This window comes from Bidens hawaiensis, unplaced genomic scaffold, assembly GCF_021521415.1.
Source record: "Bidens hawaiensis isolate Kalapana, Puna unplaced genomic scaffold, B.hawaiensis_p1.1 tig00007761_1, whole genome shotgun sequence".
Taxonomy (NCBI): Eukaryota; Viridiplantae; Streptophyta; class Magnoliopsida; order Asterales; family Asteraceae; genus Bidens; species Bidens hawaiensis.
The window spans coordinates 18,142-23,927 of NW_027491539.1; positions in this window are offsets into that span (position 1 = coordinate 18,142).

The window sequence follows — 5,786 nt, forward strand, 5'->3', positions numbered from 1 at the left end:
TATTCGTGCTCAAAATCAAATACTTTGTTATTCTTATTTTAAATCTTATAAATGTGTCGGATGACATATGTAATTGTGACTTTAAAATTTTTTTTATTGTTGTCACAAATGATAAATGTAATTTGGATGTTTGACAAAAGCATGTATTATCACTTAAATAATTGCCTTTACATATGATATATAAGTTTGAAGGGCTAGAAGATACACACTTAGTCGTGATTAATTGAAGCTCAAGGTTTGTGATATTTTTCTTATTGATCATGTCATGATGATCCATTTTTCATTTATTGCACTTTTAAACAAAAAGAAGAAAAATAATAATAAAAAAAACTTGACCAACATGTTTGATTTGACTTTAGATATTTAACCAACAACCAAAATACTTTGATTTTGAATAACATTTACAATTTTAACATCATTTTTTGTTAAATTATCTAAGGAATATGTTAAGGAATATTGGCAGCGAAAAGTTTTTTTTTACTATGTTGATGTTGAGGAATAGACAACTGTGATCTCTATGACCATAAATGTATTCGTTGATGTGAGGAGTCGTTTGAACTTTTGCATACCGGTCTTTTATATAGTTTTATGCGCTTTACTTATACATTTTTGTTTGGAAATTCATATTTACATGTCTTGATGCCTATTGCCAATTTGCCATTGAGAAGCATGCGCTCTCCGTTCAAAGTGGTATGCTAATTTAGAAGCTTAAAGTGATTCGTGGATTTTTATGCCTAATCAAATCCGGGTGACTCTCAACCTTTTTTTAACTGGTTCGACAATTTAGAGATGATACTTAACCCATATTGACCAATTAGGTTAAAATTGACACCTATATCATCCAACATGGGCTTGAAAATTATAATACCATCATTATTACTTAGTCATGGTGGTATTTAGTCATGGTGGTAACTGGTAAGCCACATTTTTTTGTTAATGTCCTGCCATTAAAAAGTTCTCCATAATCATAAATTTATATTGTAATATATTTGATTTATTGTTCATTATTACATATTTTCATGTTAAAAGTAGATGGTTAATGCAAATTAATTTATGCATAGACAGGTTCATACATGCCATGTCACGAATAAACATTTTATTAAATATTAAATTTGGGTCTTTTATGCATTGTGCATGGACGAATTTTGAATATGATGATAACAACGATAATCTTGAAGGTGAGGGTGAATAATTATAAGTGTAATTAATTGGTTCAAAGAAGGTGAAAAATAATATCTAATATGTTTTCATATACAATGTGTACTCAATAAATGTATAATTTTATTGTATTAATCATTTTTTTCATCCATTCATCTTCCAGAATGTTGTTTGATGTTCCTTTTATTAAAGAATAAAAGCAAATTGCATGTATTGTTTTTTATTGTATTTTTATTATAATTTAAACAGTTATTCTGATTAATGAAATGGGTATGATTAGTTTTTATTATGTTTTTGGTTAATAATATGATTATTCATGTGGCAACTCAAACTTCGTGTATCGTTCTTTATGTACATTTTTTTGTTATAATTTAAACAATTACTTCAAGTACTCAATCTTTATAGGTGAAAGTTAATAACTCATCAATTTAAACTGATATTAATTAATAGCCCGTCAAGTTATATTAGTATTCACGAAATGAAACTCACCCTCCATCAACTCACTAATCAATACCCACTAATGCATCTATTCAATGACAATTTTGGCTTCACAAACACCATCACTTGCCTCATTTCAAGTTACCTCCCATGCTATTCCTAGCCACTATTTGCAATCACCATTCCATCTACCATTATTCTAACAACAAGTATACACGTTGGTAATTCCAATCAAGGTAATATATACAACACTTTCAGGACGTTAGAAACAAAAATCGTCTCTCCTGCACTTCACAAAGAAAATAGGTACACACACCATTATTCGGGCCACCCTCTTCGATAATTTTTGGCATTATATGTGAATACCGAGTATGGTGGGTAAAATCATAGTTTTATGCAACAAATTTACATGGTATTTAATTTAATCGTTCTCTATACACCAATTAATGAATTTGGTCCTAACCATAGCACCGATCACCACACAAATGTAACATGCTATTTAATTACTATATACTTTTATATATCACGCTACTAAAACTACATCACAACATTCAGGGAAAAGGATGTCGGCGGTCCGAGTCCGGGGAACAAATGAAAAAACCATGCTCTCATAAAATTAATGGTAAGTACAAAGCTTCAGTAGACACCTTCATCTTAAATATGTACATACACCATTTTAATTCACACATTTAACAAGGTACCAATGAAAAAAGAAAATCCACGCCAAGAATGCCCTATGACAAAAGCAAATTTCATACACCAGCAAGCAACATAAACACGAGTTCTGCTCCAATAAAGGATTCAACATCAAAACATCCAAAATGACCCGACCCTGATACACCCACAATATATTTCACTACTCATATGATTAACTAAATTTATATAGTTTGTTTTTATTAACAAAAATAAAATTGTTGGTTTTCAGCTATAACGACACCCAATACAAACACAACTAAACTATGGTTAAATATCGGATGTCCTATTATGTTGCTAAGAAACTTTGACCCATCAAACGGACTAGGCAAAGGAACAAGGCTAATACGCAAAGCGTTCAAGCGTAACGTGATTAACGTCGAGATAGCTATCGGGGAACACCAAGGAAAAAGAGTGTTTCTACCAAAGATCGCACTCACCATATCTAAAGACGATATGTCAGGCGTAAGGTTGATTTTAAATTATACCGTTCGTTGAGGTTATATTAATAAATGTCATGTCTTGCTATCTTACTAATTACATGTATTGTTTCAATTCTATGTTATGTTTGTTACTTGTATTTTTAATATTTGTCTTATCAACCAAAAACTTAGGTGCAACTTTCGTAGAGGTTACATGTTAACATGCAGTTCACATATATTTTAAGGAAAAAAATTGATACACCTTGTATTTATCATAAATTTTCAAAAATTCAAATCAGGTACACAAATTTTATGAGTAGCCGTTCCTAATGGTGAATCGCCTTTTTTTCATTTCTTTTTTGCTTATAAGCCGATGTGTTACTTGTATTTATTATTTACACAGAACAATATAGTTAATTTATATTGCAATTTTATTGTCAATTGCTATATTAGTTTAGCATATACATTAAACGTAAGGTTTTTGATTGCTTGTGCATGCACCTTTGTTTATCTATGCATGACAACATGACTTGATTCAAACCCCTGGTTTGTTGAATAAAAGTGATAATAATGACAAGTGGTCTGCACTATGATGTTTAATATTACAAACCCGCCACCCCCTTTTTTGTTCTTTTTAACTATCAAATTATCTTACAATGTAGTGATTTTAATCATTCTGTGACATTTAGGTGGAAGTAGTACTAGGATGGGTGACATCCTGGGAAGTCTCCATCTGGGCAACCAATAACAAATCCGTGAGCTCTTCGTGGGCAGAGCGGCAATATTGGTGGTGCGAGGGGCCGGGTGTTACAGGTGGTATCAGAGCCACTCTTGTGCCGTTCGGGATGATATGACACGCCTCATCGAGGACGATGAGTCAAAAGGGGGGTTGTTTGTAACACCCTTGGCAAACACAACATCGTCCCACTCTTAGGCAAATCCCAAATCGGCCGTGGACAATAGAGATCCTTGGTTCATAAGTAATGTCCTGCCTCTTAACATCACCAACGCGTTTTGGGCTTAGTTGGCTGTGGAGCACATGAAAACTCCACGGTTAAGCGTGCTTAGGTGGAAGTAGTACTAGGATGGGTGACATCCTGGGAAGTCTCCATCTGGGCAACCAAAAACAAATCCGTGAGCTCTTCGTGGGCAGAGCGGACAATATTGGTGGTGCGAGGGGCAGGGTGTTACAATTCCATGCCAGTCATGTAACCTTATTGTTCTTGAAAGGTTTGTACAATGCAAATAACTCACACCACATTGTAAATCCTGGGACTGACAGCAACCCATTTGCCACCATTAATTTCTCAGTTACTGGTTCAACAGTTTACCCTACTAAACTACTCTCTTCGCTCTCATAATCCATTTGTTTAGAACGGTCCTCACACTTCTGCTATCATAAACACACATTTAAATCCAATTCGTAGTTACTACATCGTTCATCTTACTTCAAGTTACAATATGTTCTTCACTACACAATAAATTTGTCTTTGTCGGTATTTATATGCTTGCTATAGGTAACATCACAACCAAAGTTCCATTCTAGGTTCATTTCTCTTTATTTGTTGTTTCATAATATGGATTTAATTTTATATGGGGTTTTTTAAACTCGCCTTCATTCATGTCTTACACAATTGATAAGTATCAATCATATATTTTTTTTTAATTTTTTTTTAATTATTTTCTGTTGAACTTAACTAATCAGCAATTGATATATTATTTTGAGGGGATTCTCAAGCCGATTTAAATATTAGTTAATATGAGTTTAATAGCAGTTAATTTGTGTGATGGGTGCTAAAGGTGTGTTTACGTATCTGGTAACCGATTTGAGTGTAGGGTTCAATGGGTGTTAATTTGTGAGTTGATGGAATTGTCTTGCATATCTGATCTGGTTTTATGACTATGTTAACGTAGTATCGTTTTCTTAATTCTCATCACATTCCTACTTGTTAGTTTGTAATGCCTCAAATCAAAAACTTTTTGTTTCTTCAAGTTAAATACATGTTACTTTATAACATCAACGATCCAATATATGTGCATACGGCAGTATGCATATACACAACCAATTCACGTATGCCCACCTTTTTACCACCATACGTTATCAGACAACTTATTAGCTTTAATAAGCATTTCTTTCATTTCCTGGGTAAATTTTAACTCTAACTACTCCCTAATTAATACACATTCAATTCTTTATCTTGATTGAAATTCACGAAACCCATAAACCTACGTTATTATCAAATTTATCACAAAACACGATATATATATCCAATATATATGCATCTGCTAATATTTTAGTGCCCCCCCCCCCCTCAATAAAACACCCAACAAAGCAATGCACATGTGGAAGGCGCGCTTGCACTGATAATTCATTACACACCACGCTAAATACTGCAAACCAATACAAGGAGATAACATGCACGAACCCGTAGTAACGCGCGGGCACTTTTGCTAGTTATATTATTAAGCATGAGTGATGGGCAATTAACGTAATTTCACAATTACATGACAGGGACGAAAAAGACATTTTATAATTGGGTAGCAAAAGTAATTTGACAATCTCTAGATTTGTTCTTAAAGTGTTCGGTATAACTTGATAAAGCTTCATGTTTTGTTATATTACTCTTTTAACCTTTGAAGATACAAAAGGTTTAAACATTATAAGTTAATAAATGGTTGTCCAATTCATTATTTCGTCATTCATTTGGTTTATTTATGATTTGGGGATGCAAATAGTTTAGAATTAAATTAATTAATTGTCCAATTATTTATCTTTAAAGAGTTTTATATATTAAATCTAATGCAAGGGTGTGCAATGAATAACGATTAATGGTATGAGTGGTTCACAATCTGTTTCAATTCCATTACCTATTTTAATTTCAATTGATTGCAACGAATCAATGGTTAAGGGATATAGCTATCCGACTGATCCAATTAGTAACCGAAGCTCAATCAATGCTTAGTTACAAACCCTATGCTTTAAAAGTGCCCCATGTTTGCCATAACATGTTTTGTTATCATTAGAAGGTATGTAATCATGTTCTTCTCCTATTTGTCATATCCAAAATTTAAGTT